This window comes from Anomalospiza imberbis, chromosome 5 (assembly GCF_031753505.1).
Source record: "Anomalospiza imberbis isolate Cuckoo-Finch-1a 21T00152 chromosome 5, ASM3175350v1, whole genome shotgun sequence".
Taxonomy (NCBI): Eukaryota; Metazoa; Chordata; class Aves; order Passeriformes; family Viduidae; genus Anomalospiza; species Anomalospiza imberbis.
This window is the reverse complement of record NC_089685.1, coordinates 65,736,374-65,751,415: the sequence shown is the minus strand read 5'-3', so window position 1 is coordinate 65,751,415 and position 15,042 is coordinate 65,736,374. Positions and strand designations below refer to the sequence as shown.

The 15,042-nt window shown below is 36.1% G+C and overlaps 1 long non-coding RNA gene across 2 annotated transcripts in view; it reads left to right on the top strand.

The window, feature by feature from the left end:
* Positions 1–15,042, top strand: part of LOC137475043 (uncharacterized) — a 50,330-nt gene that overhangs the window by 14,352 nt on the left and 20,936 nt on the right. Inside the window, exon 2 of one of the 2 annotated variants that reach the window (XR_010999655.1) lies at positions 13,065–13,268. This is a non-coding gene — a long non-coding RNA (uncharacterized lncRNA). Of the gene's footprint in view, positions 1–13,064; positions 13,269–13,771; positions 14,180–15,042 lie in introns of those variants that run through there. The other variant, XR_010999656.1, reaches the window with a different exon arrangement.

Below are 15,042 nucleotides of genomic sequence, written 5' to 3'. Positions count from 1 at the left end.
TCTCTTCATGATCCAGAACATTTTGTGAGCAGTCCTATTGTTCAGTTTCTGCACTAATTTTTGAAATAATGTTCTTACTTGGTTTTGCAATGCAGTGTTATCCAGAAGGATGATGAATTCAATATTGCCTCAGAAACTTTGTGTTATTTTATCACTCAGCAGTGTTTCATATTCAGCATCATGTCTGATGTAAAATTTTTAAATGGAAGATTGTTTCAGAATACTTATTTTTCCAAAACTTACATAAACATAAAAACAATACAGTGAAGAATTCATTTTTACATGCTTTTGGCTTTTGTCTTTTAAAACCAAAAGGATTTCCTGGGGGACATGCTTGTCTACATCTATTTTCTCTCCAGCATATGAAATGACAGGCTATAAAAAGTACCCAAATATTAATTTTTGTGGCATGTCTGTGTATTCATCTGTCAACCTGCAGTGAATTTTCTGGTTTTCTATTAGCTTGTCCCAAACTGCTGGCAAGCTAAATTTCTCTAACAGACATCAATTCACTGCATTAAACTCTTATTCTACTCTGCAAGATGTATTGGTTGTTTTTTTCTCAGCAAAGTGACAACTACCATTTTCATGACAATAATAGAGATTGATTACAATTTTATGGAAGAGAGAAGGAGCCAATATTGCTGAAAGAACCTTGGGGCTTATAAAAAAATTGGAAAAAACATTGTTTGAATTAATAAAAAAATAATTAATTCATCTGTTGCTAATGAAGCTGAAGTATTTTTGATATAATGAAAACTACAGTAAGTGCATGATCATTGCTGAAGTCAGGCAGATTTAAATGTCTTTGTAGCTTTTGGTGCCTGAAATCACTTGAAGAAATGCTAGTAATCAATTTTGAAGGGCTCAGGCTATGAACTCTATAAAACTTTAATAGTTTTTCCTGTGCATGTAGGTATGCATGATGACGTATGCGTGATCATGCTGTGTTGTCTTGATCCATGGAAGCTGAACCTGGAAGACTGAGGAAATATTGGTGGACTTTTTATAGGGGCATCTATTGAAAACCTAAAAGGAAGTATATTTATTTTGGTGGGTTTTTTGGTTTGTTTTTTTTTTGTGTGTGTGTGTTTTTTTTTTTTTTTTTTTTTTTACTATTAATTCCATTTACATCTCACATTATTTTCTTTGCTGGAGATATAAACTGCATGTTGAGCTCCTTTACTCTTCTCTCACACCTTATCCACTCTAAATGAAGCTAATGAAGCTGGACTGAGAGACAGTGAGGGATCAAGATGAGACTTGAGTATTTAAATTTGACCTAGAGTTTGTTTATTTGTGACATAGTGCAAAAGTAAAGTATAATAGCAGAATTCATGCAGGGTATAACAGCATTTACAGTTTACATGTTCTTTTATGTGTGATCTTATATTTAAACAAAACAAAACCTGTTCATAGATACTTTCATATAAGGCAGAGTTTTCTGTGTGTGATATGACTGTAAAATTCACTTCACATTCAACAACCTTGTATCAATTTTTATTCTTTTTTTACCTCAGAATATATTTTTCTGATTGATGTATAATTGAAAAGCCAAGATTATAGTACAATGCATGTAAGACTTTTAAACAAACTGGACGGTAGGATGGAGAAGAAAAAGTTATGCAAATAACTCTAGTCTCTGAAATTACTCTTTCTTTAGTTTATTCTGTGATTTTCTCTATCAAGAAACATGAAGAACTACAATTTTTGTCTAGGAAATTAAATTCAGAAAAGTAAGCCTATAGAAATCAGCCTGAATAAAATGCTAAACTAGTTAATTCTGTGTCTCTTGCCCATGTGAACATGCGAGTACAATTTGGAAAATTTTGCTCCTACATCCATATAAAAAGTTGTAAATTATCACACTTCTTATTTAGTGTTGAACCAAACATAAGCCTGGTTTGAGGCAGCTACAAAGAAGAAATGTTTCAGAATTAGGTGTGAGGGCACACTTTTTGCCTCGTTTGGCATACTTACAAGTATGTCCAAATGTTTGGATTTTTTCTTACAGTTCCACATTAACTATAAAGCTTATAAAGGATTTTTGTTGCAGGACTTTTTTTTTTACTTGAAAGATGAGATAACGTATTGTTTTCTGTCAGCTAATTCTATATACATATATGTTTAAAAAAATGCAGAGCAACAGAGCTGCAGATGTAGTATTCAAATGTAAAAGCAGAGCAAATAAATGAGTACATATATCACACTGTGGAATTTGCATAGGAGCCTAGTGATTAAATTAACAATAGAGACAATTTCTGTATTTGACTTATCATGACCTTCTGAACTCCTCACATACTGCTCTAAAATTTTCAATAGTAAACTTTCAACACAAAAGTAATTTCAGTAGTTTATGGAAAACTGTTGAACAGGAGAAGGTAAAATCATTACCTCATTATAAAAAGGAATGTTTATGACCTTTTAAATGACAGCTGTAGGACCAAAACAGCTGGGTAAACAGGTTGAAATTTTTCAAAGTGGCAGTTCTCTTTGGAGAAAACTATTTGAAATGTCTTTATGAGATTGGTTGTTATTGAGTCTGAACGTATTGTGGTTTGCTATGGGTGGTAACATTTGTGATAGTATGCACCAAGTTACTTGGAAGAGCACTTGGCTCAGTCTCTGCTGTATATCTTATGTGACTTTTGCAGGATGTGCACCTGGGATTTGCAGGAGTCCAGGTGTCATTTGGTGCTGGCTGTAGATTGTAAAACATTGGGCTTCCACCTGACTAATTTACATTGTGCTAACATGTATGTGTATGCTCCAAGAAGTTAGAAAATTGACATTGTTAATTATTTAGGAACAATCTTAGTTTTCCTTAAATTTTTTTGCTTGGAAAGGAAGCTCTGTCTGGATGAGATTGAAGGATTGCAGTTAGAGTTATGTGGAGCAGAAGAGAATTCTGTGACTCCTTGGGTTGGATGTAGTGCCACACAGGTATGGATGTTCTGCCACTGGTGTCTCCTTCGGTCCATGAATGGGTGGAGCTGCTCTTGTGGGAAGCTGCTGCTGGTCAGCCCTTAAGTACCCACATTACTTTCACATGGAAGCAGGGGAGAAGCCTTGGTGCTGCACTCCCCAGAGAAGCCAGAGGGGCAGAGAATGACGAGAGAGATATCTCTGTCACCTGCTGTATACGTCAACCTTGCTCCTCAAAGCACGGTGAATGTGGGCTCTGTGGTGAAATACAGCCATGGTGAGCTCACTGCAGTTCTAACTGGATGGCCTCCCACAGTGTGCTTTAGCATCTGATTTAGGCTACAGCTATGGTGGTTCTGTCTGGTAATGTGTAATGTCTGCAATGATGCATTTTACTGCTGTTTTCCAGTACAAAATGCTGAGTTCAGAGGAGTTCTGCCAACAAACAGTGTCTTCATAACAGCATTGTGCTTCCACGCCATTTTGTGAAGCAGGAAAGTTCAGTGGCGATTAAATGGTGTCAGAAAATAGTTAAAATGCTGTCTGTGATTTTTTATCAGATTTGTTTATAGCTAAGTAATCCTATTTGACTGTGCAAGACCAGGCAAATGCTTCTGAAAATTATTTTAAATCTTGTCAGCAACTTGAACCTATGCAATCACAAGTAATGTATCACCAATTAAACAACATGGGAAATTCCTTATAGGAACACTGGCTCAATTTTGTTTTAGTGTCCTCATTTTGGCTTGAGATGCTGAAAGCAGCACTAGAAATTCTGCTTTAAACTGTGCTACACAAATTAATATTTTTAACTGATTTTGGAAGTATAATGAGAGAATATGCCTATTTCTTATTTTAATTTCCACTTTGAAATATAAATTGATTTGAAAGCATTAATACTGAATATAGTGCTTGTATGTGAATTATGATTAAATTATCATTGTATTTGCTAATTTTTTAATATCTTGTTTTTGTAGTGAAATCTTAAAGTATTTAGCCAGGTTAGGCACCTGTGGGACGAAGCCTTACTTTCATGAAGTAGGTGAAGACTCTTAAATCAGTCTCTGGAGTTATTTAACAGTTACCAATTACTCCTGCATTGTAAATAATCAAAGTGCTTGTATCTGCAGGCAGTAGATAACCTGAAAATCAAATATATCAGCTCTGCCCAGATCCTTGAGGAGATTGTTCTGTCAGCTAAAACAAGAATAAAAGATGTGATTGTAAATAACATTTGTAGGACAAGCAGGCTAGTAACATTCATTTGAAAAATAAATATGGGACCACCTGTAGCCCGCAGTGGACATTAATTGTACATCTGTCAGAAAACAAAGCTTTAAGAAACTTTTGAGCTTTGCTTCCTGGTCGTTTTAAGTTATGCTTTGCCATCTTATGATGTGAGGGGGTCCCTGACCCGTTCTTTGTGAGGAGGTGTAATGGATAGCACTGATCCTGTCAGAGGTGTTGGAAACCCCTGCAGTTTGGATTCTTTGAGTCATGGAGTGACTGCTAGCCCTACGTTTTCCCTTTTTTTTGTGAGAGGGCTGTGTTTTTGTCTATATGCATGTCATAGGGATTTTACTTTAATACAAGAGTTATTGAATGAATTAATTTAATTGAATAGCATTTCTTACCTGTTAATTTTTTTCTAGTTTTGTTTCTCATTACCAATAATAAGACAAGAGAAACTAGTCATTAGCTATATATTTTGATTGAAATGTCTCCATCCCTTTCCATAATGTGGATGAGAAAAATGGAGATTATTATATAACCTTATTTAAAATGCCATCAGTATTAGAAATAATACAAATTTCACTGACTCTTAAAATTAATCCCACAGCACTGAAGTTATTAGAGTTTTGGCCAGTTAAGTGCTGGAGTACAAAAAAGAGTTTCCAAACCAGTAATATTGTGACAGATACTATCATTGAGAATACTAGGCTGATCCGACTAGATATGGATGGTTGTGCTGATAGTTTAAGTGCTAAGCTTTTTTCTTTTGTTTTGAGGGAGTGGGAGAGTGGTGATAACAATTTCTTTATTGTCATTTGTGGTGGAAATATTTGGTAAATAAATGAAATGGAGGGGAAAGAGCAAATCCGTTTGCCACTGTTTTCTTGTATTGACTCTTTTTTTTCATCTTAAAGATAGCTATTAGTCCATTAGTGGGTTTCTTTCCCCTTGCATACTGGCTTCCTGTAGGTTTCACTGTGGAGTAGCAGGTGTACAATTCCAAAGTGTCTTTACAAGTGGCTCAGCAGGGCTTCCTGTGCCATACATTCACTGGAGACAGCTCATCTGTTTAATCCTTATGTTTTAGTCAACCTTTCTTATTATGCGGACAGGGCTCCCATGCTCAGCTGGATTTTGACTCTCAGAATGAATTGATGGAGCTCTTTGATCTTTGCTATGTATTGCATCTGTTTCATCTTTCATCTTAATGCATGATCTTCCTAACTTCTAGCTAATCCATTATTTTGTTTATTTTACCTTTTTCCACTTGAATGAATCAATTTTATTTTATTATTTTATCATGACTTTTTATTTTCAATAAACTTGATTGCACAGCTTTAACATTATGATAATTAAGTTGGTGCGGGCATTTAAAAAGCAGGCAAAGACTCGGAGAGCCATGTCGCTTTCAGGGTTGGCACATTGCATTTTAGTGCCTTGATCAGAATCCTTAAAAGGGATTAGTGTAATTTTTTACAAATTTACAGATTACTGCACCTGGTGACAGTGGTGATAAATAGTGGACATGCAAAAAAAATAGGTTGTGACAGTACACACATCTGAAGCAGCCTGCTACTGGGTGTTGACACCTGAACTACAGTGGCATTGAGCAGTAGTGGGCAGAGCTGATATAATGTAGAACTTTCTTGAGGTATATCACCTCGACAACCTGACACATGGGCTTGTATATTTAAGTTCATCCCTTCTAAACTCCTGTTAATTAAATCAGCTCCTTAAGAACTGTTAAGAAGTTATACTTTTTCTTAATTGTGGGTTTATTCTACTCCAGGCAGTTTGAAGACATTCAAAATTCGATGTTCTAATTCAGTCAAATGGTGAGTTACATTTTGGGTTATCCTTTTTCCCCCCTCAAAGTCTAAGTATGACAACCAGCAAGGGATTACTCTTTTTCAAATGAAGCCAGCAAATGAACAATTTTCATTATACTTTTCAGTTGAAACTAGCACCACCAACAGAGCATTTTCTAATGCTATGATTGATTCCTCTACTCATACAATACAGTTTAAATTCTCTTCTTAAAATGATTTAAATCAGTGTTCAGCTTTAAGTGAAAGTAGAAATTTAATTTTTCTCATGATCAATAATGCTAGAGTGGAAAGAGCATTTTCAAATGAGCAAAGAGGTCTACAGCTGCAAAATTCTTGAGTCTTTGCTCATAAGAGATTTGATATATTTCCCCCCAGTCAAGCATCTTACATGTATGGCATATTCAGAGCTATTCCCCATTTTGCTGCATATATGGATCATATTTTGTCCCTTTGGGAATAGCCAGCATTTGGACACTAAAGTTTTTGTGGGACTCTTTTAATGCTCTTTCTCTGGAGAGGGCTCCTTGTGCAGAACTTCCCTGTTTAGTGTGGTAAAACCTGGGACAGTTGATTGTTACATGATGGGGAAATCTACATTTAAAAATGGAGACTTCCTCCAGAGCTGCTTCTTTGGTCAAGGATGTATGACCCATTCAGTCACATTACAGGAGAATCTTTTCACATCCCTTTGCAAATACCATTTTTATAAGTGAAGGAAATAAAGCATAAAACAGCAACTTTTGGGAAAGAACAGCATTTTTAATTTTGAACTTATTAGGCTTAATTTAAAAGGAACCATAGCCTCAAAAAATTATTTATTTTAGGCTTGACTTCACTGTGACATAGGTAGATGACACTGCTACTAGTGATAATTTGTGTAATGAAGAAGTAAAGAGACCTGAATTTGATATAATACAATGGGATCTGCTGTTGCTGCAAAAAATATAATTGGATAAGTTTTTCCTGATATAATAAATAGCTTTCCCCCAAACAAGCAGACTAAACCCCCCTGTCCTCCTCCCTCCAACCCTAAACTATGCTTCTTTTGTCTTTAGATCATCTTCTTTCAGGTACTTTTTGACATAAGACTCTGTAAGAGCTCTCTGTCATCTAATATTGAAAATAATAGATAACTGACCATGATGGCAAAACCAGTTTAAAGATATATAAGGAAGAAATTTAGAATTTGGAAAAAAAAAATGATGACTGACTTGGCTTCCTTGTTATCTTTTTGGTTTTTTAATTTGCCTTTCGAGCAGTTGCCTTTTTATCACTCTGAAAGGAATCAGCTGTAGAGTGTTATCTGTCAGGAAATTAATTATTTGTATTGAAAGAAGCTCATTAAGTGAATTTAGAAAATTATTAATATCCTGGATGCCTGTGTCGGACAGTTTCACAATTTGAGACCTATCTTTGTAGAATCGAGACTCAAAATGTAACTACATTAACCCTATACTTTATTTTTAATGGATTTTAATCAGACAATTTTAGTGGTTTATGTTGTTGGATTTAACTTTTTTTTTTTCCTGCCTGTTGGCTGTTTGGCTTATGTCACTTTGATTGGATCATTGGAGTTACAACCATTCTAATGGGTCATGTACCAGAATTTGTTTCTGCCACATTATTAGTGTTTTACGTGTTTCAATTTTATTCAGACAAAATGGATAATTTTATGAGACTACTTCAGCTGTAAGTGCATTTTTTATTTTGGGGAAAAATATAAAATGACACATTAAACATAAGTACCATATAATCTAAAGAGATTGTGTTGCTGTAGCATGGCAATATGTTTTCTCCAATGTATTTTGTGTTTGTTGTCTCCAGAACAAGCATTTGTTTAATTCAGTTGTTATTTTGTTCTATGTGTATGTGTCTGCCATCCCAGTTCCAGTTTACTGCAGGTGAGAACTTTTGCATAGGAGATGCCTTCAGGCTGTAGAAAAGGCTTTTTAACCACAACATTGGGAATGAGTTTCCTGTAAAAGAGTGCAAACACTGCCTTTAGGGAAGACTATTACTCGCTCCTGGAGTTGTGGTGCTCAGATGTCTCACTTGACCTAGCGAGAGGCTCTCTGGTAGAGGGCTACTATATGCTGTAATTCCATTAAGACAATGCGAGTTTTTTATTGCCTCATCTTTACAGAATGATACAACCCCCAACCCCACTTCAAATCCAGTATTTTTAGTCTGAATGTTAATGAACAGCTTGTCTTTTTTTTTTTTTTTAATGGGCAAACAAATCGTTTAGGGCTAGTTTAGTTTCAATTTTTGGTAGATTTCAGCTCAGTCTTTCTTATTCCAATAAACATTTCTGTTTTACAGATATATTGTCAGTTATTTACCTGCGCACCCTTGGTACTCATTTCTTGGGTCATTCTGTTATGTAGGTAACAGGATTGAAATTCTTGTCAAATGCATTACATTAAGCCGTCCTGGCTTTGTGATAAGTTAGCTACCATGCCATGAGTGGGTAGAAGCTGGGAGCAGACATCAGAAATGAAAATCGCTCCTTTCTTGCCCTTACATTTTTTCGTGGACACCTGCTACTGGCCATTGTCAAAGGCAGGATGCTGGAACATATATATTCAGTGTCTATATTCGAAATGGTCAGTTTAAGAAGAGGCATATATGTCTGACTATTAGTGCAGGTAAAAAACAGCAGAGCATCGGTGAAACTGAGTGGCAAGGAAAAAAACATTTGCAGCTTTCAGTCTTGTCGGCATCTGGCCGCAGCAGGACAGAACAAAAGTCCTTTAGTTCACGTGTCCTAACAATATTAAAGTGGGATAAAACTGAACCTGTTCATCACACTGCAGGGGGAGATATGGTCTTTTCTCTCTTTTTCTTTCTTTGTCAGTTCCTAGAATATAGGCAAGATTGTTTTCCTTGCAATACATTAATATTTCACCTCTGCTCATTCTGTGCTAAGGATTGACACAACATGTGGCCTCTTCACATCTGCCTCATGGCGCTTCCCCCTCGAGAAGCTATGTGTGACCTTTGCAGACTCTGCACTGTGAACCTTTGTTGCTCTGCACTGTGAAACTTTATTATTTCTTTCTTTTCAGTGGAATATATGTGTAATTTAAACTGCAGGCCAGCTGCTTAAAACAAAATTAAAAAGAAAAAATATCCATGGCTCTTTCAGGTGCATATGATATGCCAAAATGCCGAACCATACCATAAGGTCTCTGTCTGTAGTTGCGTAGGCTTTTTCTTGGATTGAGGGGTGAATCAGTGTGTGAGAGGGTCAGTGTGTCACCAAAGCCTTAAAAGCTTCTGTTTTCAGGAAAAGCTTCACTGCAGACAGGTTTTGTTCCTTGGACCCAGGCTCTGCTACGTGCATTCCCTTAAAGCTCAGCACTGGTATTAGTGTACCCTCCTGCACAGGCTTTGTGCCCTTGTGTTTCGCTTTTCCTCCTCCTAGTTTGTGTTTTCTAGCAGAATCAAACATGTAGGCTCCTTATTAATTGGCAGCCACTGAGCATTAAAAGTTAATTTAAAAGCCCACTGGATTGCAATGTGAAGAGTGCTCCTTTCATTACATTGTTCATTATTTTAAATGTATAATTTACATATATTATTGCTTAATTTCACTTAATTTTTTGTAATGAGGAACTGAATGGAAGATTTACAGGATTTATGAGAGTACAATGGAAGGTTTAATAGATGGACATTTTTTAAGTTAAGCTTAGAAATAAGTTGTTTTATTTTGTTTTTTTTTCCTTTAGATAATAGTTCCTACTCTTTACTATACTTTTTCTACATTGGATCTTTGGGATTTTAGGTGGTTTTTTGGTGTTTTGGGTTTTCCTCCCCCTCCAAAGGTAAGAATGTTAAGAATGTAGCAAATACTGTGGAAATCCTGGAATAATCCTGTCTTTACCAAAATAAACCCCTCTTTTGAGCCTGTGCCACCATTATTATGGCAATGGCTTACATTTTCTTTTTTTAAACTGATTTTCAGTTAACCATGGCCTATCCTTTATCACCCTCCATTCTAATGAATTTTTTCTTTTACATGACCCTGAATTTACTCCTCCTATATCAAGTATGTTGTCTAGTTGCTTCCGTGGAGGTCTTTGTGCATTTCCTTTGCATATTCCCCTTGATATGTTTCCTTTTCTTTGAACTTCTTATTGTATGAAGGATTTGGTAATTCTAATATTTTTGTCTCAATGGACAGGGGAAACAACCCCCAGCCAAATATGGCTCATTTTTCAAATGGCTTAAGAAATTGAGGGCCAAAGTCCTCAGAGGAGGTTCTCTTCCCTCCTGTGAAAATTGCATCTCTGATTCCTTTAAGTTGGATAATCTCATATTTTTTACTATTTATGTTGTTTTTGCTTTAGATAGTTCAAAAATAAATAGAATAATTCAATTCAGAAGACATCCAGAGGTCAACTAGTCCAACCTTCAAGCAGGGTTAAAACTGAATTCAGACCAGTTTTGCAATCTCCATGAGAGCTAATAGAGAGAGCTAGTACATCCATCTAGCATGTAAGTTGTTCTACCAGTATCCAAGTATGAAAATGGTATAATAATTCATTCTCAGCAGATTCCTGTCATGCTGTCCATCCTAGTGATGACAGAGGAGAGCATAGTGACAAGCCCAATTGCCTTATTACTATAGCTGAGGGTACATGAAGTTAATTCCATATTTTTCCACAGTGAACTTTGAAGTAACGAAAAGGAAGAAAAGTGTGAATAAGAGGAAAACCTGATGCACTTATTGAAAAGAGACAAAAGCATGTTCTTCTGAGGTCCCAAGTTTGATCCTTCATTCCTGCTTCTTTAAAAGAATTGGTCAGGTCAATCTGTATCCGTCAGACACCATCCTGTTTGTTTTCCAGTTTTGCCAGCTCGGATCTGTTCTGACAGCTTAGAAACCTAGTCAGGTCTATGCTGGTGGCTGACTGGGGATACTGCTAGGGATAGGCTTACGTATCTGAGGATTTTGGTTCACCTTCCAGAAAAATGAATTGGCAGTTACGGCAGCCTCCTGTTTTTGTGTGCTTCTCAAGTCCCTCATTCATTTGCAGTGCTCAGTTATTTCTTCTTGCCTTAAATCTCTGTGCTAAAACCAAGAATATTTCTTCATATTTAGCTGCTCTCTAAATAGAGCAAGATCTAGTTTGAATAAAAATTAAAAATGAGAGCAAATAATTCATTAAGGTCTTCCTTCTGAGTAAAATACTCTTGGTGGTGGATATTTTAATAAAGTGAATTAGTCAGGAGTTTCTAAAAGTGTCTGCCATTGCAGTGATGACAACATGTTGTGGAGGTACTTGAACTAGATCTCAATTTGTTAACAATTTGGATATAGAATGCAAAGCAGAACTGGTATAGCCTTCAATATCTGCCTGAGAAGCTGATTGAATACTTCAGTCATCCAAAATGAATGAAACAATGACATCACATTTGAGAATGTAATTTATTTTCTTGTCCTCATCCTTTCAAACAAATATCAGAAAGCAATTAGCTGTGTTTAATAATGAATTATGAGCACCATTACTATTCCTGTATTCAGCCCCCTAAACTTTCCAAGTGAAGAAGTCACATAGGAGAAAAATTTGACTTCTGAAAGGATAAAGAAGGTTCTGCAATACTTTAATTTCAAGGTAGCAAGGTCAGGAAGTAACTGTTGCTCCCACTAGCTGCTATTTTCTAACTGTTGATATTTTCTGTTTTCATTTCAAGAAAGCATGAAAATTTCAGCTGAACTGCATATGAAAACTTTCAGGAAAAATGTATTGTTTTTAGTGGAGTTATTAAAAACAGAGGTAATTTTATGCTGTAAAGTCCACAAAATCTTCTTCATGATTGAGATGGTCTTGTTGGATACCACTTTAAATGGAAAGCAGCTTTCACTTAAGGTGAAGTAAACATAAGATCACTTTTTCTGAAAATAAATAGTTTTGGAAAAACAGTCTTTGGTCCAAGTGCCAGGCCAGCCAATGTACCAAGAATCCAAAACTGATCCTGAAAATTTTTGCACATCATTATAAATTTGTATTAATTGATTATTATACTCTATTTAGTTAAATGGAACTGTCAGCAGGCATTTCAAAATGTATGAAGTTAGTTGGTGGGGTTTTTGTTCCAGAATGCATTATTCTGAAATGTTTTGTTGTATTGTAACCTTTGTTTCTACTTTATATGAACCACCTTCCACTAGTTTGCAGTGCATTTGGTGTGTAAAAAAAGGTCTTGCAGTAAGAGTGTATGATTTTTTAATGCTGCTCTAAATGAAAAGCCCAAATATATTCCTGTTTCTAGACCAATGCTAAAATTCACCATCAGCTGAGATTCTGTTAGGATGCTTTTATATTCTGGGTTTATAACATATTTACGTGTTTAACCTTCCCAAAGCATAGGCTTCACTTGTGGGGTTTTATGTATGATCAGACTAGTTGAGAGGAAGATGTATACAGAGAAGCCTTTAATGGTAGCTAACTGCTTCTGTGGGCCCAATTAAGACTATCCAACTGTGAAACAGAGTCCCCGGAGTAACGGTGCGGTCTGCTTGCCTGGGTTTTCTGAGCTGGGGGGAAGGAGGCCTGGAATAAGAGAATATCTAATGCAGCTTTGGAGGAAAAAAAAAATTAAAAGCTTTCTTAGGGGAACAAATAAAGAAACCCCCAAAAAACTCAAAACTAAAAAAAGAGCAGCCCTCAAACTTTGGTATGCAGTATTAATAAAGGTTGAGGTCAGCTTTACGTATGCACTGCATTCTAGACTTGACACTGTAGTAGCTGTGCCTGAGATCTGGTTGCATTGTTGATCCAAAATCAATCTTGTTGCTCCTCAGAAGGCAATGAGAGATAATAAGTACTATTCACCTGATTGCCTTCCTGTTCTGAGACAGCTGGTGACGCTTGTCTTCCTGATAACCAGGAGTTTCAGATCTAAGGCAGGGATAAAGAAAAGCTGGGAGCTTGCTGAATCTAAATTTGACAGTCGATGGCTGTGTAGAGGGTCAGGAGGGATAGAATCTGTGACACGTATAAGAAAGGAACAAAATTTATCTGCTCTGGTTGCAATGATTAGATGTCTCTTTGTCTGGCTTTCTTACAGTGGATGATTGATTGTACCCGCCAGCTGGCTAATATCATAATTAACAAAGTTGCTACCATGTCTGAGAAGTTTAATCGAAAAAATTGCCGGCAGTATGATGCCATTGTCACAGAGATCACAAGCACAGCAGTGTTGACTTTTGTACTGGTGGAGCCGCAGGACTATGTAGATGTGCTGAAAAGTCGTTCGCTGGGCTAACTGAAGGTATGTTTCTTTCCCTATACATTTCTCCACTGTTCATTCTTTTGAAAAATAAATTGCTTGGTCCTTTGAGGATACCTTTCACTTCAGGGTCCCATGTGAAGCTATTCTGTCATATTTTTAAAGCAGTTGCAATAGCAATCTAGAATATGTTTTATCAATGCGTCAAGAGGGGAATAATCAACACTGTAGTTCAGTGATACTCACCCTTTCTAAGTGGTCTTCGGTGTCTTGCCGGATGCTTTTTGCAAAAAATGTGGATGCAGTTGTTTCATAGCTGATTTTCTCAGCTGGAAGCTGAGAAATGCTGTTGACAGTCTATGTTCTATGAACTCGTAGTTCAGCTTGGGTTTATGTTTTTCAGTATTTATTTTCATACATTACTTCAAGTTAGAATGTAACTTAAAAGCAGTAAAAAGTTAAAAAAAACAGGGAAAAATCTGTGTTCTTGCATCCATAATTCAGCATTAGAACGTCTTGCTAAAATGCTCTCTATTGTATATGTATATTTGTGTCTGTTTGTGTGTGTGAAAAGAAAGGAGCATTGATGATGTTAACTGGGAATTCACAGCACCTTTGTAAAATACTTCCTGAGAATCTCACTTACTCCTTTTGTATGTTTACCTGGTTTTCCAAGTCAAATATTGTTCCACTGAGCTCTTTTTCTCTGCAATTGTATTTTAACGTGTGTGTGTGTGTGTGTGCACTGTGTGGTAGTTCAGTTATGCTCTGGAGTGTGTTGAAAATGCCAGCCTGACATATTGCTAATGAGTGTGCATATTGACAGTGACGGGGGCGTGTGTCTGTCTGTGTGCCATATATTAAAACAAAAAGAGGAGAGAGACGGAGACAGAGAGAGACAGAGACAGAGAAGGAAATATTGGGATGGGAAAGAACAGTTTGTTTACATTACGGTATGTCAAAATGTTATTATGGCTAAAGAATCAATTTTAAATAGACACAAGATTTCTTTCTCGCAGGAGCTAATATGACCATGGTAGGAGGATAAGGGAGACCCATGTATTTTGGTGGTATTAATATTTTTCTGCCCAATAATATCTGACTTTTTGGTACCAGCTTCTAAAATTTGGGAAATGAATTGTTTGCATTTTGCTTCAGTTCTGTAATGATCTCTCCCTGAGTTTTCTGTTGCTTTTCTCTGTGTCTTTACAGGTAAATTAGTTCCGAGCATTCAGATGGAATTGTTACAATAGACTTTTGAAGGAATGTATTGTTTAGTAGCTAGCATAGCTGATGTTTATCTAAAATCAACATTTTTGAGGGGATGTGCTCTTTCATATTGGATAATTATCTGTTTTGAGTTAAAAAATTTTCTCATTTTGGGCTGATATTATTGCAGTGGTAGTTTAAAACTAATGCTGATGTGAATTTTTAAGTGAGACTTTGCAGTTCTCAGTCAATTTAATAGCAGATAAATTGTTCTTAATTGGTAGATCAAATTGAAAGAACAAGCTACTCTTTTTTATTATTTCTTTGTTTTTTAATGGGTTATGCCCCAAAAGACACTTCTGTTTTGCTTCTCTGAAATACTTCTCTGCAGGCCAGAAACATATTCCTATCGTCATTATTATTCCTATCCTCGGTAATGGATTTTAAGTTATCCTTGTAAATCTATTGCTTTTCAAGAGCTGCTAAGCAAAATTAAAAATCTATATTTTGTTTTGAATAGAAAATGCTGTGAGCAGTGACAAAATAGATTAGTATTGTGGTTGCAGACAATAGGGAAGATTAAGTTACTAAAACAGTATATTGTTGT